Consider the following 27,308-nt stretch of genomic DNA (forward strand, 5'->3'; position numbering starts at 1 on the left):
GCACTAATTAATCTAAAATTTAAAAAAAATCAAAGCTATGGCTACTTTTTTTGTAATTAATATTACTCGTGACACGATTAATATTATTAAGTAAAAAAAAAATATATAATGTAAAAGTACGATGGAATAGAGTTATCGATAATTTCTAGGCAATCTTCAAGCTTAAAGCTATTCCAGGAGGTTCCACTTCCTAAATTTATTATTAAATTATTTGTAACACGAAAATTCTACGTGATGTACGTTACGTATCCCGAAGGTACATAAATCCGGGCGATTGCCAAGAACAAGACTCCCACTCCTCTTAGTCAGTCAGTCACAGTAAAAGCCAATCGGTAGACAGAGTTATGATCACCGCATTCGTCAGGAAACTCCACTAATAGTTACACTAGCAGCTAGTGTATCTTAGACCGTTCCAAAGATCTTCGGCCTGCACCATTCACCACCCAGACAGACTTCGATCGGCGGCTACTAGGACGACTGATGAAGATAACTTTTTTAAGTTTTATTTATCGGCAAATAATTCCAACAGGGATATAATTTCAACGCTAATATTACCATCACAACCCGGGAAAAGGATAATGTCAGTCGTTAAATGTAAACGGACCAACAGTTCCCCGATGCGGTCCAGCCGCAAGCACGGGGAACTGAGGTACGAGTTAACTCAGTTCCTGACCGGTCACGGTCGCTTTAAAGCACACCTGTGCGCACGGGCATTGAGACCCTACGCGAAGTGTGACTATTGTGGAATGAAGAAAACATCAGAGAACACACGGTGTTCGAGTGCGATCGGATTGGATATCGCTATAAACACTATAAAAATGTTCTCCTGAAAAGGATGACCGAGAAATTACGGTATTCTTACCCTAGATAAGCCGAGCGGAGGCCGCAGATATTAGTATACGATATTCCAAGAGCGACAAGGGTGGACGAGCCCGAACTCCTAAGGACCGTGCACGGGTAAAATCCTACACTGGATATGTCCGTCGAGGATTTACTTTGGGAAACCAAGATGGTCAGGCAGCTGGGGAGGAAGAAAGCCCAAAAGAGTCACTGGGTGTTGGAGACCTCGCCAAAGATCCAGCAGGTTTTGGTGGCCGGTGAACGTGTTTTTCTGGAGGACACACTCACAAGCGGCGAGTCAATGCGGCGAGAGCCGCATTGTCGGACCGTATGAGACTTCCTTGATGCGGTTGCTATGTTCAACCGACATCAGTAGTTTACTTAAGGTAAAGACTCCTACCGCAATGCTGTCGGAAGCTAACGTAGAGATATATGGCTGAGCTCAGCCAATTAAGGCTCCAAGCGCTTTAATACGGTCGACAGGAACTTGCTGGCATTCTGCGACCTAGGCGTCGCAGCGAATTGCTGTCTAGAAGTAAATTTTAATTTACGGATGTCATATACATTTTTAGTAGTTGACGGGGTGCGCCTACTTTCAGCAAATATATGACAAGTGAGCGGTTGGGACATGTAAGCCGGTGGTGTACGGTACCGCGCTTATACCGCCCACGCTGTTAGGTATGCTCTAGGAGCTATTTAGGACACTAGTCGCTAAAGAGTTTCGTGGCTCAGTAGCCGTTTGTGGCACAGACATTCAGTCTTATGCTTTAGGGCGACAGAATTGGGTGGTGGCGGGAGAAATGCCAAACAAACCAATTACCCCACATAACATCACGGAGACTATGCTGCAGACCGAACACAAGCATGGCACTCATTGTCTAAGATGTTGATCAGGATAATCAGTACAAAGATTGAATGGAGGAAGTGTATAGTGGTTAATTCTTCCTTGGGTCTGTATTCGTATTAAAATCAGGCCAAGGGGAAATTAACGACAGAAAACATGTAAGCAAGACTGTCCGCTCAACCAACAGCTCTTATTTTTTTTATCAATCTACCTTTTGTAAATCTTAAACTTAAGTTTTTTCTACTTTTAATATTTTAATATAGTAATTTAATTTATTTTTTACTTGCTTTTCTTTAACTCCCAATGTTTTTTTTTTCATGTTTGTCCTCAAATCTTGCATCCTTAATTTAACACTGATATCCTTCCTGACATTTCCGATTGATGAAATTTTGCACAGTTGCTAAGGTCAGGTGACAATACAATATTCCACCATTACTTTTGCAAACATCCCCCCATACGGAGGAAAATTAAGGGTGCGGGTGTAAAAAATTACAAAATCTGCAAAATGCCTATTCCGGGTTTTTGGAGTCGCAGATGACAAATCCGATAGCCGTTTGAAATAAAAAATGACAAAAACTTGGTACGGGAGGTTTTGTTGGTTTCAAATTTGATAACATTTCGTCATCATTCATATATACATATACATATACATCAAATGAGAAATCTTTTATGAAAACTCATAAAAACGTTTGTCGAAAACTGGAAAAGTTAATTAAGTAAATGAAATAAAAATTTCACTATAAAACTTCACTATGCAAAAACTTTACTATTTCGTTACTTTGTGTAGTAAATGATGATTGAAATTTTGTTTGATATTTTGTAAATATAAATAGTGAATACGTAATATAGAAATTTCACTATATGATGTTATCTTTTGAAATCCAAATTAACCCATTAATTAAACTCATGCAATGTATGATAACAATTTGATTAAAGTATGAATAAAAAGTAGAAAGCAAGTTATATTAAATGTTTGAAATTTTTTTGTAATATTACTGTTCTATATTTAATTTCTTTTTAATGTAATTTACTTTCATCGGTTCATTAAATAAAAAGAGTATTTAATTTTTTATAACAACAATCTTTTTTTCACTGAAAATTTTACCTCGAGCTTTATCATTAATATTTAAATAATATTGTTCTTAGTTTTATTAATAATTGTAAAATCAAATAAATATTATAAATATATATATATATATATATATATATATATATATATATATATATCACTTTCTTTTACGAAGTAAAGGAAATATTGTGATCGCGAAAAATGAAGATTTTCAGATTTCAACGGAAATATCCATTTTGAACATCCCTGAATCCATTTTGACTAGTTCGGCGTGACGTCTGTACATATGTATGTACGTATCTCGCATAACTCAAAAACGATTAGCCGTAGGTTGTTGAAATTTTGGATTTAGGACTCCTGTAACATTTAGTTGTGCACTTCCCTTTATGATTGCAATCGAATGGACCAAAAGTGTCCAAAAAAGGACAAAATCCACAAGCAATTTGTATATTTTACTTCTTCTTAACTGCCGCAATAAGCCCTCATTGAGAGCTTTTCAACGATGTATCATAAGTCGTACTTATTTTCATCGGTTCCAGAGTTATAGCCAAAGAAAGGTTTAATTAATGAAATATTTGGATCTTACAAGGGGAAGGCACTTCGGTTCGAATCCGACTTCTACTCCTTTTTTTTTATTCTTCTTTTAATTTAAATATTTTTATTTATTAATAATTATTATTAATCTCTGATTGTAAAAAAAGTTTTACAATAAATAATAATTCAATAATAACAAAAAATTTTTTTAAATATCAGAAGTTATTAATGAAATAAAATTTTATGTACTTTTCATTATAAAAAAAACATGTGTATATGTAATTTACCAGGAGTACAAGGAATTCATGTGGTATCCACATCAATTTTTTTAAGTAAAATATTAAATTTAGACGTAATATTAAGCTTGTAGCAATATTTGTGTAAATAATAGTACTTATTATTAAATAATAATAGGCATTAGTCTAAGATTATTTTATTTAGCGGCGAGGTTTGAAGTAAACAGAGAGAGTTCGTGGATATAACAAATCAGTCGGTCTGTATGTTGACAGATTATTCTTTAAATGCTATCACCATAGTAACGGACAGAGTAAGAAAAATAGTAGAAGAAAATAAAATATAGGTCACGGTTTACAGTTAACAATCTAGGTGACGTTTTACTTACGATGAAGAATTCAAAACTTGAAATATATTATTAAATATAAATGAATTAAAAATAAAAATAATTATTTTATTTTATGATTATATCTGTTCACGTAAAATGTAAAAAAATTATTAATATAGATTTCGTTTAGTTGAGTAAAACGGTAGGAGGAAATAGATTCTAGAAGAATAGATAGGAAAAAGAATTAAAGAAAAACTATACTTATAAGAAAATGTTTTTCTGATATGAACCACAGCGTACCCCCTGAAAATAACAATAATAATCTTCTTTGAAAAATAAAAAAATATTTTAATAACTGAATTAATTAATACCACTTTATTATAAATAAGATTACATATTTTTAACTTATTCAAAACAACTTTAAAAAGTCAACAGCTTATTAAAAAAAAATAAAAGTAAAACTAACTTTTTTGCCATAAGCTACATTAAGTCGACTTTACTGCATTCAGCGGTGTTACGCCAAATATAAGGTAATCTCTTTTGAATGTAGTTAAGAAAAAAATGTAGTCTTAGTTATTAGTCATCTAATAACTGAAGTTGCATCTTTCGTAACCATAAATATCTTAATTAGGTACAATGAATAAATTACAATTTTATAAAAAACGACCTCATTATACATTTAACCTTTAAATTTCTTTTATTATATAGATACTAACTACAAGATAGGATGTTAAAAAATTATGAAATTAACCTAATATTAAAGATTCTGTCGAAGTACGTCATAAGGGCAGATTTCTGGTTTTAGTTAAGAAAGGAAGGATGTGCCCTGCAACAATGATTTTTTTGCCGCAGTGTTTAATTTACAATCGATTCTAGTTTACCGGAACCATGAGTAAATTTGAATACAAAACAAATTACTCATGCAAATATCATGCTGAGAACTGTGTATGCTATGTATATGTATTGGTATCTTACGTAGTATACACAAATATATAAATATATAATAAACATAAATAAATAAGATACAAAGATTAGTCCAAAGAACATTAATCAAATTAAGACCATAAAAAAAGAGAACACCAAAAAATAATCTTAAAACTTACACAAAGAATAACTAATAAAACAAACAAAAAACCAGTGAAACACGTCAAAAAATCAACATAAGTAGCGAAACAAAATGAAGTATTTTTACGATGGACAACACGCTAGGGTAGCTGATTTAATTCAAAAATTTAGAAAAATTACAGAAATAATATATGTCTCTTTAGGCGCCTAACATCCTCGCTGTTATCCAGGAGGTAAACCGCGAGCCAGTTCAAATGTTTGTTCATTCTCACTTTGTATCTTTTTCCGAATCTTCGTATCTCCTCTCGAACGGTTGACAATCGCAGTTAATCGTGTATTTCAGTGTTTTTCGTTGTAGTAAATTTTGAAAATATCGTTGCTTTCGGTGTTACGTAACGTTTTATGTTACGTTGACACTATGTGTTATTTATATATTTTTTATTTTGCTACCACTGCAAGATCGTTTAAGATTTTCGTCCGGTAAAGCGGGCGAAAAAATCTTATACATACGTATTTATATAAACATTGCGAAATCTTATTCATCTGACTCCAAACATAAAGAAAAGGTGGTCCCTTCCACCCCACCATCACCCCCTGACATACACTTAGAAAATCTGCCCGAGTGCAGTACCGATTTCTACAAATTCTTAACAAATCGCTAAAAAAAAACAATTTTTTGTCAGTGCAAGTTATTTAAAATAATACTATAAAAGACTTGTAGAGGGTAGACTCTTTAATCTTTTATCTTCGATCGAATTGTAATATTTTAAATAGCACCAGTATTAAACAAAATTGTTAAATTAAGCAAAATGGTGAAAACTGACTGGTAATAACTGAACTCGTTTTCACATAATATTAAAGTATACCGCACTTATAAAAAGTTGTTCATGAAATTAAACCGTGAGAAATATTCTGCAATTTTTTTTTTATACTCTAATTACCACAGTTTTTAATTATTTTTTTAAACTAAAAATGCGGTTAATAATTACATTTGTAACAGTGTGATGATGAAATCATCACACTGTTATATAAATTTAAAAAATCAGTTAGCTGATATAAGAAATAAAATCATAAACTATTTAATTCCAAAATTTAAGGGAAAGTGTGGGACTCTTAACTAATCAGTGTTAAATTTTGATCCGTGACCTATGTTAAATTTTTCATTGTCTTAAAATCTCAGACTTATTTCTATAACCCTTTTTTACGAACGTCAGCACAAGAGAATTAAAATATATTAATATAATAAAATGTTACATTGTCTTAAACCATTCGATGGGTGAGAAAATAAATAAAAAATGTTTGTGCCTCTGAATGCCTCAAAATGAATTTGAATTCTCAAAAACCTTGTGTTATAACTAAGAACTATAAAAGGTAAAACGCTTCACAAAATTACATGGGCGTGTTTCTGAGAAAACGGATCCTTTAACCTAAAAAAAATGTAATTTTTAGAAAATCATCTCAAAAGAACAAACTGGGTCTTCTGCTTCATAATGATTTTAACTAAATTTTAATATATTTAATTACAGATAAAAAGTTATTTACGGTTGCTCCATCAGTTTCCTGGATTGGTGGTGGAATTCCACTGAATAATATATCGTGTTAAGCAATTTTTTTTAAATTGTCAATTAAAATAAACATAAAATAAATATGGCTACTAAGGATATAAAGCCTGAATTATGAATAAAAAACTGATGTAGACACTACATGACTTCCTTGTATGCCTATTAAATTTTTTTTTACCTATACGGATTTTTTACTGCACTTTATTTAAACTTGATTCATTTGAAAGTGAGATATGATCTCCCAAGTGTTTAATAAAGTAGACAGTTACACAATTACTGAAATATTAGTTTTTATTAACATCAAATATTTATATAATTATTAATTCAACAATCTTACATGAAATATTAAAAGTCCCTTCATTACTCGTATTGCTATATAAGTATTATTCGTATTTTCGTGAGTTGCTGATTAAGAAAAGTTTCAGATTTCTGGTGAGTCGTGCAAATAAAAGTTAACAATAATTAAACTATTCCGTTTAGTAAACCCCTGTATACCGGTTACAAATGTTACCTTCAACCTTATGGTGTAAAATATTCAGTTTTTATTATTGATTATTTGGTGAATAATCAAAAATGAAAAAGAAACAATCATACAGGAATACGATGAACATGAAGAAATGCATCTTAAAAAATAATGACAAGAAGATGAATGTAAAGAGGAAGAAAATGTTAAGAACAAGGGAAGAATAAAAGAACAGAAGATAATAAATATAAAAACGAAGAAAACGTTAAGATCAAGGAAATAGAAATTATGAGAGGATGATGAATGCAAAGAGAGAGAAAATTTGAAAACGTGTACACAAATTAAGATCAGAAGAATTATATTAAACCAAACAGTGCTTAAATGATTGGCAATAAAAAAACAAACAAACGAAATGATAACTCCGACTTACGGAGAATATTGTCCGACAATATCACAGGAGTAATGAACTAAAAGATACGAATTTTTTGCAATTTATTAAAGATCGGGCATGTATACCTCAGGGTATATGCTGTTCTTGTGAAAGTCTATTTTTCAGTCACACTGTAGTTAACTTTAATGTAGAAAAAATTAAACAGAAATTCCAAACATTATACCATTCTAAATTATAATTTTCAATTAATATTAAATAATCAGATATTTCATCAAACACACACATATGTAATAATGCCTTTTAAATTACATGAACACATTTTTATAAGTACATAACATTTTATTTCACTAATAACTTGGATTTTTTTTTTTTGTTATTGTATTTATTGTAAAAATTTGTTTACAATCACGGGTTAATAATTACGAATAAATCAATATTTTTAAATAAAAAAACAAAATTAAAAAAATTAATTAAAAAAAGGAGATGAAGTCTGATTCGAACCGATGTGCCTTCCCTTGTAAGATTCAAATGTTTAATTAATTAAAGTTTTATTTGCCTACAACTCTGGAACCAATGACAACAAGTGCCACTTATGATGTATCGTTGAAAAGCTTTCAGTGTAGGCTTATTACTGCAGTTACAAAGTCAAAAATACAATTTTTTGGAAATTTTGGGCTTTTTGGAATACTTTGGTCCAGTAAATTGCAATCAAAAGGGAAGGTGCACAACTATATGTTACAACAAGCCTAATTCCAAAATTTCTACCTCCTGCGGCTAATCGTTTTTGAGTTACGGGAGATACATACGTACGTAAGTACAGGCGTCACAAAAACTAGTCAAAATGGTTTCAGGGATGGTCTAAAAGGATATTTCCGTTGAAATCTGAGAACCCAGATTTTTCGCAATCACAATACTTCCTTTACTTCGCACAAGGAAGTAAAAATAACTTTAAAATTATTACATATCCGATTATACCTAAACGGACACATAATCTTACGATTTTATAAGCATTTACGGTAACGACAATTAAAAACAAGGTAATTACGGTAAAATATATAGTATCGTAGTACAGAAAATATAATCGTCTACACAAAATTATTTAAAATAAATGAACACTTTAGTTATCTCATCTCTATACAAAAATATTTACAATATTACATTGAATCACATTACTTAAAATGTAGTAATTTCGTAGAGAAGAAGATTGAAAAATAATATATAATGTCTACTGAGTTGAATGGTTAAAATTAAAAGATTGAATTTTGTTAAAAAATGAAAGATTAAATTAAATTGAGCACTGAAAAATGTCCTTGTCTGAAGAAGAATTTTGATGTTGAAGAATAAAATCTAAACCATTTCTTTTTCAACCGGTTCCACTTAGCTGATGAAGATTGCAGACTGACTATACATACTATAAAATCGATTTCTAACTGGAGCGGTATGTGAAGCTACAGGATATGATTTTACAGAAGTTTCATGTCAACGATGAAGACGTCAAAAGATATGTTAAGACAGCTGTTAAATTCACACTGTAATATGATCAATAATAAAAAAAAAAAACATTTCTTTCATGAATATATAATTAATATTTCCTTATTCACCTCTTTCGTATTCCTCCTAAATAATAAGAAATGCATTATCTCCGTTATCTATAATAACTTGCGCCTTAACGACACGCAATACTATTACCTACATTTCGAAAACTAACGCGGAACATGACGATTGACTGTTATCTCTTGATTCATTCTTACATTTTAATAAAAACGAAAAATGAATCCCCTATCCACATTGTACTGTTTGTTACAGAGACTTAATTTTTCCAAACTTAGTAAAATTAAACTTTTATTTTGTTTTATTTATAACAATAGAGATTTTTTCGATTTTTTTTTACTCCGCCAACATCTGAGTTTAGATTTTTTTAAATGATTGAATTAATATACGAATATCACACATGACTGACTAACTAATGATACATAACGTTTCAGTTCCCTATCCTTTTAAAAATACATTTACTTCATTATAGTTGGATCAATATAGTAGTAGTCTAACACTAAAAATTTATGAAATCTTTTATATCATTTATTATTTAATAATAATATAACACGAAAAACCGTTTAATACTGTTCGGGTTATTACGGTAACATAAAATTTATTTTATTATTATTACTATTATTATTATTATTGTTGCTGTAAATGGATTTTTGCATTTATTATTTTATTTTAAAAATGTAGTTTTCATATTCTTTAATAATTAAAGTATATTTGTTATTAAAAACTAATGAAATAAATAGGGTGTTTTCATTATATTTTAGATTAAATTTCTTAAAAATATAATTATACTTTTCAATTAAATAAATGAATTCAGAAGGTGATACTAAATTTTATTAAATGATATTTTAATATTCAGATTCTACTGCAATTAAACAGCATTTTTACTTTCTTCTACGAAGTAAAGGAAGTATTGTGATCGCGAAAAAATCGCGGTTTTCAGATTTTAAATCCATTTTGACCATTCCTGAATCCATTTTGATTAGTTTCGGCGTGACGTTTGTACGTATGTATGTAAGTATCGCGCATAACTCAAAAACGATTAACCGTAGAATGTTGAAATTTTGGATTTAGGACTGGTGTAACATCTTTAGGAACAGAGAAAGATACCCGCTAGGCGGGTATCTTTTTTTTTTTTTTTTTACGGGGTTGTGATGTTGTAACATCTAGTTGTGCACTTCCCCTTTTGATTGCAATCGACTGGATCAAGTGTCCAAAAAAAGCCCAAAATCAAAAGAATTTGGTCTTTTTCTTGACTGCAGTAATAATCTCTCATTGAGAGCTTTTCAAGGATTTATCATAAGTGGTACTTATTTTCATTGGTTCCAGAGTTGTAGTCAAATAAGATTTTAATTAATGAAATATTTTGACCTAACAAGGGGAAGACACATCGGTTCGAATCTGACTTCGTATACACATATTTTTTTACCTTTTTTATTTTAATTTAAATATATTTATTGATATTGATAATTAACCTCCGATTATAAAAAAAAAATTACAATAAATAATAATTCAATACTAATAATAAAAAAAAAAAATGAAAAAATATCATTAATTATTAGTGAAATAAAATTTTATTTACTTTTAAAAATGTGTACATGGAATTTAATAGGCGTAAAAAGACGTCATATAGTGTCCACATCAGATATAGTGAAACATCTGATTAGTTAATATTAATGGGAAATTATAATTTAGAATCATATTAAAATTTTATGTACTTTTCATTTAAAAAAAAAAAAAAAAAATGTGTATATGTAATGTAATAAGCGTACAAGGAAGTCATTTAGTGTACACATCAGATTTTTTATACTGTTGTTACTGTATCGTCGGAAGTATTGACCAAACAAGGAAATGATAAACAAAAAATTTCTTGGGGAAAAATGTCCTGTCTCGATTCATTTTCTCTGTGTAAGCCATTTTGTTTTTTTTTCCAATAAAAATGTATATATTAAGAACGGATAGAGATATTCCAAAATGTCGATCTCTTAGAATTCATTAATCATTTTAGGTCTTAGAAATTAGTTTCATACTTTATTAGATAAAATATTAAGCCTTTTATTTTAAACTAAATTGATCAGATCGATTCATAAATCGGTTGAAATTGATAAAATGAACTTTTCATTGCTGTACGGGACTACGAATGAAATATGCACCTTTCTTTACGAAACAGTAATTTGTACTCTAATGAAATCGCAGAACTGCCAGTAATTACTCAATTTAAAATTATTAGCAGTCGGCGTCGTTCTTGTCGAAAAGTAGATCTTTGACATTTATATTCTCTTAGTGAAATTATATTTTGATTAAATAATCCAATATTCCTGCCCCAATTACTTTTCATCAGTTCTAATATCGCAATCTGCCGATAAATTAACGACTACTAGTAACGAAAGTGATCAGACATGAAACATTCGGTTTCATATCCTTTGTTCCAATAAATGTAGAATTTTTTTTTATCTTTTTAATAAAATCAGTATAATTTTCAAAGGAATATGCAGTTCATCGATACACTGTAGCATTTACAGAGCTTAATTAATAACAGAGAATTAAAATTTGAAGAATTCCTCATCTGGAAAATACACAAATTTTTTCTTCTTCACTTTCTAAACTGATACTGATTAATATAAACGAAACAGACTGAAAGATCTACAAACTATTTGATTTGTCATTAAAAAGTAACAAAATATTCAAAAATTTCATTTTCAGAGCAATTAGCATATACAAAATACACTATTAATTTATATGAAATTTAAACACATTGCGGTGAAGTGAAGGGAAAATATGTAAATGAAAACTAAATTGCCTACGAATGTTAATTTAAAAGTGTGTATATCCAGTTCCAATGTATAAATGATAAACAGTTTTAACATTAATGACTAATTTAAAATTTAACGTACAGTATAATATGATGATTGGAGGAAATTAAAATTTGTAAAAAATAATTTCTGTTTATATAAATACGCATTCAAATTATACATTACAGTTCTTGTAAATTTTAATTTAGATTTGATATGGTTAATCGTATACTTTTTAAGTGTTATCCAATAATTTAGATGAATAACAAACTTACAATTTAAAAAAAGGCGACAACTAAATCTTACGATATTTCTTATCCCGTTCGAATAAAATGATTTATATTAACGAGATAAATAACAACCCACAACTACTTAATTAGCTACCTGAACCCAATTTTTACAATGCTTAATTCCCATTTCATTAGAAGAAATTAGAAAACTAAAGAACTCTCTCACATAAAATGAATTATAAAGTTATTTTAAAAACTAATTTCCAAATGGGTGTATAAAGTTTAAGGCGATTTACGTTACTTTTAATCATAAATTAACATAATTTGACCAAAAAAAAAACTTTACCTATAAAAGAAAATACGTAATTCATTTTAGAAACTAATTAAAGTACGTAATTTTAAACGAAAATCTCCGTTTACAAGTTCTACAAGTATTAGCAACTAATCACATTAGATCCCTTTCGCGTGAATAATTAAATTTTCGGTTTTTTTTTAATAACGACCAGAATCTTTTTAATTGTAAATAACTATAATTACAGTTAAATTATAACCACTGGAAGTTATACAAATTAAATTTTTAATTAATTTTTGAAATTGATTAGTCAATGGAGAAAATCAAACAAATTAAAATCAAACAAAATAAACCTTTTAAATAACAGAATTGTTTCTTTTTTGGTGTATTTAAAAGCTGCAACTTTCTTTAACTGTTTAGTTTTGTATATTTTTTTAAAATTGTGTATTCATTTCGTAGCACAAAATTTGATTGTAAAGTTTATTATTTTTCAAGTTATTATTAAAAATCATCAATTTTACTCTTATTAGTTTTTTAAAATATTTTCCTACTTTGTTTTTTTTACTTTTTTTCTTTTTAAAAAATCATTAAGTTTTATTGTGAATGATAAGTAAATTCTTACCTGTTAAAACACACATGGTATCTACAGTAGGCGAGCGCTTACATTTTTATGTTAAGAATTACTGTATCGCCCCCATGTAAATATTAACTATATAAGTTTCTCACCGATCTACACGAGCCTACGGTACTTATTTTAAACGGTAGGTATTTTTATAGGAGAATTTCTTCGAAGGGTAAAATGCGTTCACCTACACACATAAAATGTGTGAATATGTGAGGCTCAATCGTATCTTGTATTGGACTCGTATTATTTTCGCCCCTTTTACTTTCCTCTCCACAAATCGAAGTGCCCGCATAAAACGATGTATGTATCAAGTTGCAATCCAAACTACCTTATATCCGCAAGATTACAATGGTGAATACTTGAAAATTTTGTGAATAGACGTTCTCGGTACGTATAATAAATAGTTGAGCTTACGTAACAATATAACTATATTGCGAAGAACTTCAGTACTTACGTATATCTGTCGATTCTCTCCACCGTTCTTCGATGTGCATTTCGAAAAAAAATATCGTGTGTATAAACTCCCATCCGCCTTCGCCAGCATAATTTGTTTGTGTTTCTGGGATAAAGACAGGATCGGAAGGGAAGTACCCTCGTAAAGTCACCTGAAAATTCATTCCATAGGTAAGAAAATTTGTATGTTTGATATCTGTGAACCCTGTTATAAAAATGAAAATTTATTAATAACATTTCTGTTTTTATTTTTTTGTTAAAAAAGAATTGTGAGATTATTTTATTTCATTGAAATTTATTGGAATAAAATTTAATAATTAATCATTCGTAAATATTTCTTTATTAACTTAAACCAAATCTAGTATATGTTTATGATTTTTTTAAGTTCAAGTAAAAGCAAATAGTTTCCAAATCCTCAATAATAGAATAGATGTCTTAAAATGTGAGTATAAGTCTAGGCTGTGAAAGTGTACTTTGATGAGTTATGAGAGAGCTCTCGATCTCTGAAAAAAACGTTTTTTTCTGATTTGGATTAAAAAGGAGTTCTTCCAACTTGATTTCCCCAAACATATTATATATTCGCTTGTTTAAGCGAAAAGTGAAGTTTCGCTTTGAAAAGCGAAATTTAACAGTGATAAAACTGAAAAAATTCTTCTTTTAAGTTCAAAAATCTATAGACCAATTCATGTTGAATTATTCTGAAAAAAATAAATAAATAAAACATAGATAAAAAATGCATTAATTAGTGTATTGAGATTAGTGAATAGAGAAATAACTAGTAAAAGATTCAACTGAAAACATCTAAGAGGCCAGCGCTGCATGGAACTAGAAACGATATAGAAAAAAGATAGCAATTCAATTTTTAAAGCAAAATGAAACATTATTCATATTACAGTTTGCCTAACCAATGAAAAACGCTTAAGTTTAAGTTTTTATGATTTCAAAATCGGTACCAAACTAAAATATTTTCTTTTCTTTATTATATTATAATTCATTTTTAAATAACTATAAAAGTGTAGATTATGCTTTTTAAATAATCCAGAAAAACACGATATTTATCTATGATTTTTCCCAAACACGGTACTTATTTATTTTTTTTAAATTTCTCACATTAAAATTATGTTAAAACAGATTTTTTTTATATCTTCTTCACCCCAACAAATACAATGTAGTTTGGTACAGAAATTCAATGAAGATACGCTCTAAAAAACTTTTGGTATTTCCCCTCTCAGGTATTGTATCATATCGAATTGGGATGCAGTGTAATTAAAAAAATAGTCGTTGATAAATTTGAAATAATAAGTAAAATGAAAGAGAAAAGTTAATGAAAAATAAATTCATTTAGAAACGTTGAATCAAATGCCTACAACGGGCGTTAACAATTTATTAAACTCCTTTTAATGCGTTTAATCACTACTCAGTGATGAAAATATTTTAAATTACTTAAAATCGTGCACTAAACTCCTCTCATAAAATAGCTTTCGCTATATTTATGCTTTAACTGAGAGTACTTGATTTACTTCCTACACATAAACAAACCTCAGAATCTACATACATATTTTTTTTTGTTCCACTAGTATATTTACAATCGGCTCCCTAAATGAAACCGTAAGTAATACGTTTGGTAATAAGCACATGATAGGGGTTCTTGTAGAGCTCTTATAATTAGTCAATTCACAAGAAAAATTATCAGTAAGCAATGCTTTTTAAAGTTCATTTGTAAAAAATTATTTCTGTCTTCACTTCATAAAAACAAATAATAACCAAAAAACAGCGATAACGAAAAAGGAAAGAAGTAAACAAAAAACAGCACTACATTTTGCGATAGTAACTGCAAACTGCCATTCAGTAGCTCCTAAGTCAAGCATATGGAGACGTTTCAACCTTCGGACATCCCCGCTGTTATCAAGCAGACTGATCGCTAAGTGGCTGACGTGATTTTCTAAACGTTGTTGGTATTCAACAGTGCGCTGACTCACAACCTCACGAACCGTCAGAAACTCCAGATATTCGTGAAACTCATCATTCCGTGTCAATCATGACGCCTTTGCAACTGTTCTCGTTACCTCATTTTGGAAGCGTTATATGATATCTACGTTACAATTATTTGTTGTCCCCCACAACTTCACATCATAAGTTCAGATTGGTCGTAGGATAGCTTTCTTTGTAAATCAAAAATTTATTGGACAATGTGAGATATGACTTTCTCATCAGAAGCCAATGCAGTTACCTATATTTAGCGTTCAGTTGTTATCTTGAAAATAAAAGCGACCAATCACAATTCTGAATATTTTCAACTAATTACGAGTATATGAATAAATACACAACACTAATCGGAATATATCAAAATTCCTACAATCTGAATACTTCAGTAATTGAGTTAGTTTATGTACACATGTATGCACACACACCAACACACACTGATTTTTTTTTTCTTGATGAATTTATTCACCACAGAAACTTTGAAGCTTGTACTTGGGGATATGGAAATGGAATTTCGTAGCGTATCCCTGTTCAGGATTCGAACCCGAAATCCCTAGATGAGAGACCGAGTAGGTACCACTTCGCTACACAGAATGTATATGATTATAAAAATAAAAAATCGATACGACAATATTTCAATATCCGACCGACCTGTGCTCATTTTTTAATAAATTTAATCTTAATAAAATGAAAGTTACTGCATCCACGAGCTGATTGAATTAAAAATATCACCGATGTCATTTTCAAGAAAGCTTGCCGATTTGTTAAATGTCAATCTTCAACAAATACCTGAATAAACATTTACTTCATTACTACGCCCTGTTAAATACTTTACTACTCTTCAGAATTTATCACTTTTTACACATTATACAGGTACATGAATCTAAACATAAATTAAACAGTTTAAATAAGAAAAATATTATTGTGAACTCACTTCATAATGTACGATTAACTTTTTAATATTAGATAAGTACTCAAAATTTTGTTTCGTCTAAGTATTTCTTTTGTTTCTAATTCATTTAACAAAATCGTTAATGCTTTTTTTCTTTAGTTAATTATAAAATTAATGGTTAAAACAGTTTATCGAATCTAATAAGATGATTCACTGATTTCATAGAAAAAGTATGCAGGTAGACTGCCCGTCGTTTTATAACATTGATCAAGAAATACTGTGAATGGTCATTTCAAACAATAATGGATAAAATAATGGAAAGAGAAATTATTAATAATTCATGTCCTAAGTATAGGATCCGAATTACTTTCTGGAAAATTTAACCTAAATTACTCTAATATAACTGTATCAATTTCATCAGAGAAAAATTTTGATGTAGTGGTTCAAAAATGAATAATACAACACGAAAAATAAAAATAAAATAAAATCTAATTACTTATAAAATAATAAAAATTATAATCTAATAAAAAATAAAACTATATTACTTATAATTGTAATTTTGTTGTAACTTTCATTAAAAGCATACATGGCAATTTTATGATACTGTATCATGTTTGAGAATTAAGTTTTGTAGAACTTCTTAGAATAAAATATTGAAAATATTCATCGTTTAAAATTTTGAGTTTTCCAAGTGATTATAAGATTAAATATAATATAAAGAACTTTTATTCATCTGTTTACTTTTTCTAAGTCATTCATGACTGAAAAACTTCGAAAGGCAGTTTAATTTCGCCGAAAGAAATCAAATTTAGTCAGAAATCGAATCCAGCATTTCTTCTTATTTATTTATTTATTTAATAAACGATTCAGCCACAGATGTTCTTCAGTTGTAGTTCAATATAAATATTTTTTTTATACAGTTTACTTATAAATCAGTTTCCCAAATAACGAAACAATAAGTAAATAATATAAGCAATATGACGTGAAAGAGAGGTATCCAATGATACCTCCTCCCAAGACAATACAATAAAAGTTTGAACAAAGAATAATACAATTAATAGTACAACGAATAAAATATATCTACCAATCCACACACAATCTACCAATCCACACACAAAGTCCGTAACAAAATACACATAAATCAACAAGTAATGAAACAGAGCAAAGAGAATAACTGGTCAATACAACAGTTAAACTAATAAAACAAACTAAGAACAACAGTTATATTCACCGAACAGTCTCAAGATCTACTATATGCAACCGTTTTAGACATCTCACGTTCTCATTGTTATCCAATAGGTTAACAGCCAGATAAATTTCATGCGTGTTAAGCTTAAGTATATACTTTGAACTTAATCGATGAATTTCTTCACGAACAGACAGCATCCCTAGATAATCGTGGATCTCCTTGTTATTCGCGCCTCCGATATGTTCCTCAGAACTTTCTTCTGGAACTTTTGGATGATTTCGATATTGCTATTGCTTCCCTTACCCCAAAGTTGTACCCCGTAGGTCCATATCGGCTTTAAAAACGCCTTATTCAACAACAGTTTGTTATTTAACAACACGGGTCTCCTTTCTCGCAACCGGTTTATTCGCCTAAGCTTGATATTTAACTGCTTTCTTTTAACTCCCACGTGATTTTTTCATATTAGGCGACGGTCTAAATGAAGTGCTAGTTATCGCACGTAGTCCGAATGAGAGATGTGAACTATATAATGGAAAAATATTCTACTGATTGAATCGGTTGAATTTAAATTCAGTTTAAAGTGTCTGGATACAAAATTTGAATAGTCTCAATAAACACGGTTCTCTTATTTTTTTATAGGATACAATAAAAGAATTGTTATAGAAAGCAACGAATAAATGAGGCTAAGTACAAAAAAACTATTTACAACTTAATAACCAGACGATTAATTGAAGAAAATTATCTTCTTAAAAACTACGAGTAACAGGAAAGATAATGATGAAGAGACGAAGTGATAAAATATAAAACTTCGTCGTCATACATGAATGCACCATTTAAACTTAGTTAAAATTTCAACTACTAAATAACATCAATTAAGTTCTATGGTTATTTTATTTTTCCTTTATTCCAATTAAGTTTCAACAATACGAAAGTTTAAGTGTCTGTAAACCTATATTCTTGCTTATAATTAATTTCAAGAATATTTTACTTCTTTTCTTTTTTTTAGATAAAGAACCTCATTTTATAAAAAGGAACTTCGAATGTATTTAACCTAGATTTTTTCCTATCTCTTTTTTTTTACTTTAACTCTTTTGAATTGCAACATTATTCTCTCGAAGCAGTCTATAAAACTAGCTACATTTTTACACTAGTTATTAGACAGATTTAGACCGAAAATGTTTGAAATGGTGCCGTTATTTTAATCCGAAGCAATTAAAAAATTTCTAAAAGTTAATAATATTTCAATGTAAAATAAATAGGTGCTATTGAATAAATTGTGTTAATTTTAAATTATTAAAAACAATTTTAATTTTCATATATTAAAAAATAAATTGTAAAATTAAATTTCCATTTACTAACAATTCAAAAAGTGTACATCCTTAGTACTTTCGGAGCAGTTACTCCATCTTCAGGGATTGTTTGCCACTATAGTCGCAAATATCTTACAAACATGACGTTACTGTCTTATTGACGTAAGAATTAATTTTATTCTTGACGACCGACTATTATAAACGTAATAGCTTAATTTCAAAAACGATTATTGATTTGAATTTAAATTAACATCCCTGAAAATCCCTGAAGATGGAGTAACAGCTCCGAAAGTACTAGGAGCTGCACTTTTTAAACTGTTAGTAGGTGGAAATTTAATTTATACAATTGTATTAATACCGACAGTTCTAAATGCATGGTAAATTAAATTTATAAAATAAATATTTCATTATTACGTACCGATTTATTTTATTAATTGTGAAATCTAATCGATGTAATGAAACGAGATCCCTAGACAAATTTATTAAACAGCATTTCATCATTGTAATTATTTCTATGTTCATCAATGAACTATGAATGTATTTCAACGAAGGTTTTCTTCAAATCTGCAGAAGATCTACCTTTGCTAAAAAGAAAAATTAATCTATAAATCCAACAGTAATTTTAAAATTTATTTTCAGTTTTTTATCTATTAAGATATTTCTATGTTTCACGTCATATGATTAAGTAATAAAAACTTATTTTTTATTTTACTGTTTAACTATATTAGATTAATGTCTTTAAAAATGGAATGGAATGTCCTTTTAAAAAGAAATATTCTATATGCAATTCAAGAGTATAATCACAGTCTTTCCTTATTCCACAATAAAATGTATAATATCAATGTCTACCACACCAAATTAATTTAATTACATTTTTTATTGTTTATTCTAAAGCAAAAATATTTTTAAAACAATTGACAAAATGAAACCTAAAAAAATCTAAAGAAATAATTTTGCATGTTATAAAGGTAGTTAAGAATTTTTGTTGATCTCCACGGTGGAGTGTTAGCGTCCCTGTCTTTCATCTTGGAGATTCAGGTACGAGACTAGGTCAGGCATATTTCACACGTTAAAAAAAATTATTTCATTATCATTCATCGGCAAATATTATAAGATGTGATATTATAAGAATAAATGGAATATAAAGCAGTTAACTGTGTTGGGTTTTCTGTACTTTACATCAACTGTAAACATTCGACGCATCTTTTCATTGTTCCGACGGAACAAGTTGTAGAAATTTAATAGTATCAATGAAAAAAAAGATTTGCTGATTTTAAATGTAGAGAAAAGAAATCAAAATGTCTGTTATATACTAAACTTATTTTATTTTGTGAAAGTTAATTCATATTTATGATATTGTTAACATTTATTTGATTCAAATAGGAACACGGTTTTCTTCAGCGTTGTGATTATTATTATTATTACGTATAGTATTAACTAGTAAAATCCTTTATTTTAATTTAAAAGTTATTTATACGCCACTGCATAGCACTGCACAAGGTAATTTAAGTCAAGGATAAGGCTGTACATAACTGTTTAGGTAGAAAATATGGTTATTTAGTTGATACAAAAAAATATTAGATTAGGAGAGAAATGTAATGCCTTCCCTCCTTATTAAATTAATACCTTTACTTCCTTATTAAATTAATACATATCTTATACTCTACACACGCGCGCGCACACACACACAATTAAGTATACCTTTCTATAAGCACAATGGCGGAGGCAGCTAGCACAAACCCCAATCCCTTCCGTTACCTCTGAACTACTGATCAACATGTCTTTCTTCCTGGAAACCTTTTTTTCTTTACACTTTTCAGTGATCTAGTTGCAGATAAAATTCTCCACCCGTAATCCACGTCGCAGGTTAAATGCACGGTAGGCAAAACAGGAATGGCTTCGTTAAGGGCGTCAAGAAGATTCTCAATCATCCCTGTGACACTAGAAACAAATAACAAACGCATTACTTTCAGACAATTGTATAACATTTTTTCTAAGTTACTTTATACGCTTCACATTCCAAAAGAATTCTACCCTAAAGCAACGATCTACACGGCCCCAAATAAATGCTACCAATACCAGTTCTATAAAATCATACCGCTGGTTTCTCCACTAACGAAGATTGTCTCTGGCACCATGCGTTCTTCCATAAGTATATTTATACTGATTTTTCTCTTCAAATCCTCCACATGCGGACAAGCAAAAACATCGCAGGCACCTCATATTTCGAAAAAAACGGTGTAAGTATCCACACGAATTAAAAACCGTTGAACTAGCCCTTCACAGGAAGGACTTGTTTAACTGTTAGTTCCTGCCAACTACCAAAACATATATAAACTGTGACAGATTATTGTACGTAATAAAGATATATGTACACCTGCAAAATAATGCACTTTACTGATTAGAATGATATTTGTAGAACGTAAAATATTTCTCTCTGATTTACTATTTTATGACATTTATCTAGAGTGAAATAAAAAAGAAAAAAGATATTGTCAAAGAAATTCAAATTAGAGAAGACTTAGCCTCAAACTGACTTGGATGTCAAACCATTTTTCATTTAAAATAATATCTTTTAAAACAAGGAAATATAATTCTGCAATTTAGTCATGGTATACGAAGGAATGGGAAAATAATATCTATAATTTTTTACCACGAGTTTCTCAATTTCATAATGCATTATTTTGTAATGTTTTATAATATATAAAGCCAGAGCTTGTGACATATTTATTTTCACTAATACAGTACAGTAAATTTATATTTTAATATTAAAATGTTACTCAACTGTAACTTTTTGACCGGTTAAGAAACTCATAATGACAATTAAAATTTTCAACTTGACAGTTTTATTTAAAAACTTAATCATAATATTGTACAACGATTACATTTTGATATTTATCTTATACGTATATGTATACTTTAGTCATAATGTAATCAAGTAATTAATAATACTGTACTTGTCACGCCTTTTCAAATTTCTTAGAACATATCAGCATTAAAGACGTTTTGTAGTTTATCAGAATGCACATTAAAAATAAACATTTTTCTTCAGTAGGATAGTTTTTATCAAAACCCATTATCTAAATTGAAATTTTTATGTTTTCATTTAAAAACTCAATATTAAAAATACTTTCTAATTAAATTTAAATCTTGGCTTTGCTGTTACACCCAGTTATGTAACCTAATTAACCAGCATCTTCCATTTATTTAAAACATTTTAAAGAGATTCTTTTGAAATTATTTTACTTAACAGTTGCTGCTCCTAAACCAACCCTCCTAAAATCAACTCTCTTGCAAAACTAAATCTCTTTTTTATAGCATATATTTTTTACAATATAATGTACACCAGTAATCATGTATAAAATTGAAATTTTGTGTGTCTACGGGTTTGTTTGCTTTCAAATTTGGAGGGTACAGTTTTGTTATCTCAAGAAAAGTCTCTTTAACTATAGACCAAGACCCTACTTCCCTTGGGAGTGAAGTTGTGAATTAAAGATATTCATTAAAGAAAAAACGATCAATCTGTTTACTTCATCATTATAGTCTGTCATCACGGCGGCAGAAATAAGTTACGTTTTACGTCGTCAAAGATGTGTATACTTTAGTTCTCATAGTTACTACCGTTCTGTATTTTGTAATTTAATCTCTTTTTTAGGTTTCTATAAGTCTGAACAACTTAAATCGTTTTTATCAGTATTATTCTCACAACCATGAGAGTAAGAAACACTGCGGCGGTCAAGGGGGGCGAAGCCCTCTGGCTAGAAGGGAATGGCAAGCGAAGCGAGCTCTGCGAGAAGGGTGAGCGAAGCGAACTATACAGAAGTCCAGGGGGTGAGGCCTCCCGTCAAGCATAGCGAACTCTGCGGCCCCGGAGTCGGCCGCGAGGAACCCCTGGGCCGGTTCCGGGGTTCACCTCGGCCGACCTGACCCATGCGGGTCAAAGGTCTCCGCTCTATAGCTAGACGGTAGTACAAGCGAAGTGGGTCCCGATCGGCTAGTATCTAATAAAGTACACTTCTAAAAATAAAAATAGAAGAAGACAGTCACGTATTCTTCAAAATCATAATCATAAAAAAGGCAAAGTAAAAGGGTTCTGTGCTTATATTGTCTTCTACTCTAAAAGTGGAATGAGATGTTCAAAAACAGAAACTGGTTATTAAAAAAAAAAAATAACGTATTCTAATTTGACATAATTAATATCTATTTATTTAATTTTTGGTGTTAAATTTAATCCCCGTAATTTATTAAAACCGAAAAAGAAAAAGAAATATGTAAAAAAATGAAATACAAGACTCACTGTCAAACAAATATATGTAATTTTCATTGAGCTGTTTTACTGAACTTTCTTTCCACTTCTTATAAGCATAAAAAACTGGTGATTGGTCATAAACCCGATTAATATTTGTTAGAAAGTAAACGCTAATGTAACAAAGATCATACTTCTTAATCAATTTTTTCACGTCATAAAATACCGCCTCTTTCAGATTATTAGACGAAAATATTCATAAACCCTATATACTCTTGTATTATCCTCTATGGCAAAAAATTATACCCTTCCTTTCTCAGACTGTAAAATTAAACAAAAAGGTGTGGGTGGACGCCGTTGTACAAAAGTTTTAAATAAGAAACGAGTGAAAATTTAAATATCATAACTACATTAAAATCTAAAACTAAAAAACGCTACCTCTGATTAAAATACTTGCGGTAGAATATTCCAAATAAATCTATTACATGAAATTTTAAAATATCCTGTACAACGTTATAGTAATGTATAAAACGAAATTCGTGAAGTAAAAGTTAAAATTAAACGATAGCATCAGTACTTAAACAGATCGGTGTGCTTTATTAATCTCTGAACTAAAAAAATTTAATTTGTTGTTAGGGCCTGTAATTTTTCAATTTGATAATACTAATTATTTTTTTATAAATTTGGAAGAAATATATTTATAGTAAACTGAATAATCTAAAAAATTGTGCCATTTTTTGACTCAATTACAATTCATGACCTACTTAATTACTGTAAAAGTGAAAACGAAACAAAAACAAGAATAATAACGAACAGAAAGTAATAGAATTACGAGGTACGATATCATTGAAAGCTGAAAAAGCGTCGTGTGAAGTTAATAATTTGGAGTGTCCTTCTGTATGAGTAGTGAACACTAAAAGAAAGGCATTTGAAATGTAGGCATGAAAGAGACTGGAAAAGAATAAATAGACAGAATCAAAAATGAGAGGTAATGAGGGAAGATAATGTGAGAATAGAAACTTATATGAACAATTCGAAATTGTATGGGAGGCTAACTGGCTGGGACTCATGAGAGTGACATATATTGATATAAACAATGCTATAAAGATCAGTACATGGTGTAACAAACAGAAAAAGACCACTAAAGAAAATGCGAACTATCAAGATCTTAAAAGTTTATATGAAAATAGAGGAGAATGGAGGTGGATATAGCGCCAAGAACATGCCTCATACGATGATGATTTGTTACAAAAATCCTCTAACTCTTACAGAAATTTTAATCTAGATTTTAAATTAAATTATTTAACGACATGCTACAATATTAAAAGAATAAGACATGTAAGTTTCTTTGTTTCAACCACCCTCCCGCTTTATATTTTGACTACGGTTGACAAGATAAGAGTGGTTTTTAAATAGTACTTTATAGACTACATGATCCAAAAAGCAAAATTTACATACTTCAAAAGGATCCCCTTTTTTTTCAAAACATTGAATTTTATAAAAATAGTTGATAAATTAGATTACTTCACTGCCGGTATACACTTATCATCGCAAATTTAAAAAAAAATTTTAATAATTAATAAATATTTTAATCTTCTACCTTAAAATAGTTCTACAACATTTTCTATGCGGATTTCCAAATTTATTTAATTTATTTTTTAATATTAGATTATTTAACCGCAACAGCACAGCTCCTATAAATAAAAATTATTTTTAAAATTTTTATTAAGATTACAAACTCCACAGCACTATTACTAATGTGTGTAATGATTACTTTTTCGTTCGTTATAATCTACCTCGTTGGAGCGGTTTCATAAATTCAATTTTATTTTTAATTTTCAGAAATTTATAATGAAGATTTTTAATATATTATTTAAGTTTTAATAATAAAAAAGTTGATAAAAATCACTTTAATTTTAATTAATAGTGTGATTCAGATTTTCTCAAAATGTTAAAATTATCAAATAAAAAATAAATTCATCAATTAATTTAAATTTTCAGTTGAAAAACATACTATATTTATTTGAATATATTAAACCACTACGTATAGAATTTCCTTACTTATCATTCCCAATTATATCTCTATTAAATAAATCTGCTACAGGAATAGTGACTGTTCAGTTTTATTCTTAATATTCAGTCTTTCTTACTGATTAGTTCATGTTTTTTTTTTTTTAATATCACTGAAATTTATTATATAATTCAAATTAACAAAACTTCATTCAATTAGTTTTTTAATATTTTTAAATCAGACATTATAATAGTAGATCAGCACTCGCCAATCGTTTTCTTTGTATAAAATGAGTTTAAAACCCTTATACACGTGGAAACTTCCTCAATTTCTGCTAATGAGAAATAAGATTAAAGGCAATTAGATTAATTATCCAAGTACACGGTTAAGAGAAATTACAATAAGACATTGTTAGTAAAAAATATACAAAATTTTAGCACAAGCATTTTCTAATTAATTTATAAACACGACTTTATAGTCCGCTACCAAAGATAATAATTAGTAGCAATTATGATTTGGGTAAATATAGGCCTACTTAATTCCAGTTATTTAATTGTATTTCTGTGGCTTTACCTCTATCCCAATGACTCTCAACCTTTTTAGCTCCAAGACCACCAAAAAGTAAAAAGACACATATAATGATATTTCGCGACCTCCCAACTCCAACCCGATGAAACCTAGTTAAAACTATTTTGCTGCGGCTGTTTGCTAAACTATGCGATGAAATAGGCAAACAGAAAAAAAATCTCTTCTTTTCCAAGAAGAAGTCAGATGATTATCGCGGAGGAAAGTGTTAACCCGGTTACTGGAATTGCGAGACGAATTAATAATATTTTTCCAGAATAAAATAACGCCATTCTCAATGTTTTTACACAATAATGAGTATATATTGCTGTTGGTTTACTTACCTGATGTATTTTCGCATTTAAACGACTTGAATGTGAATTTAAAAGAACGTGATAAAAACTTTTTATTAACAGATAAAGTTTGTGCTTTCATTAAAAAGCTTCATGATATCTAGACTATTCGCTTTCAAAGCAAAAATTTTGATATATTTCCAATCACTTCCGATTACATTGAGGAAAGTTTCGATTCACCACAATTTGGATAGCATGAAGATTCATTTACGTGAGCTAAAATTAAATTGGCGGAGCATTTCACGGATAAAAATGATTTCTCGAAGAAATAGATGGGTACTGAATCCATTAAATGAAAACGTTTCTGCAGTTGCTAAGTTACCAATTGAGATTCAGGACCGGTTCATCGAAACGTCTGCCGATAAAATGTTACAACTACAATTCTCATCTGAAGAATTAGGTACTATACGGTTTGACTTGGTCGTTGAAGTGAATATGAAAATTTCGTCAGAGAAAAATATTAATCTCTTTCGCCACGTCTTACCTCTGTGAAAAACTAAATATAGTAATCGTCTTATATCACTTAAAAACAATCTGCTTTTGTGTGTTTCTAGCACAGATCCACATATGGAGAAACTTTTAAATGAAAAATAATCATCTATTTGAAAATTTAAGTAAAATATTTATAATAATTTTTTTTCTCATAAAATGATTTCATTATTGTTTACGTGTAAAGTTGTAAGCTAATGTCGCGACCCCTCTTTCATATCACCGCGAACCCCAGGTTGAAATAAAACTCTTACCGGCCCGATTTCATTTATATGTAATACATATCACATTTACAGAAATAATACAATTCTTGTGATTATTCGTTGTTTAATAAATGAAATCGGGGCGGTAAGATTTTTATTTAAAATGTATTTTTTTAAAGAAAATTCTAAATTATTAACAGATTTGATAATAGAAATGTAGTTTCTTACCTTTTTTTATATCAATATCATTTTGTTAAAAACAGTTTTATTTATATTACAAAAATTTTTGTTTTTTGAGCAGAAGAAATGATAGCTGCGAGACTCTTACCGTACGGTTTACAATTTCGTTGTAATTTTTTGGATATCACTGCGTTTTGTTAGATTATCCTTTTACTTTTTTTTATGAATTACTGTTATCTTGTTATCTTATGGATTTATTATTAAAATTTATTGCCTTTCTAGAACAAACAAAATTTACATTTTTTTTTTAATTTCTCGGTCACTTTTACCATATTTTTCCTGTTTTAATAAAACTAGTATAATGACCTTCACGAATCGAAGATCCGTGATGTAATATTGCACTTATTACTTTGTAAGTGTAACCCTGAATTTTTATCGTACCAGAAGAAACACTTTTTATATTATTATTATTATTATTATTATTAAATGAACTTTGCTTTATTTCTCAACCAATTAGTTCAAATAGTTCTAATTGTAGAATAAAAATTTTACCGATCGAATATCTTTGTTACCACATTTGCAACAAAGACTTTCCTACTGTTCCTGTTTTTTGTGTTT

General features: G+C 29.2%; 1 long non-coding RNA gene across 1 annotated transcript in view; it reads right to left on the minus strand.

The window, feature by feature from the left end:
- LOC142327012 (uncharacterized) overlaps positions 1-27,308 on the minus strand; it is a 273,168-nt gene that overhangs the window by 97,113 nt on the left and 148,747 nt on the right. The window contains exons 3-4 of the long non-coding RNA XR_012756892.1: positions 20,346-20,585; positions 13,272-13,422 (exon numbers count right to left, since the gene is read on the minus strand). This is a non-coding gene — a long non-coding RNA (uncharacterized LOC142327012). The remainder of the gene's footprint in view (positions 1-13,271; positions 13,423-20,345; positions 20,586-27,308) is intronic.

This window comes from Lycorma delicatula, chromosome 6 (assembly GCF_047948215.1).
Source record: "Lycorma delicatula isolate Av1 chromosome 6, ASM4794821v1, whole genome shotgun sequence".
Lineage (NCBI taxonomy): Eukaryota > Metazoa > Arthropoda > Insecta > Hemiptera > Fulgoridae > Lycorma > Lycorma delicatula.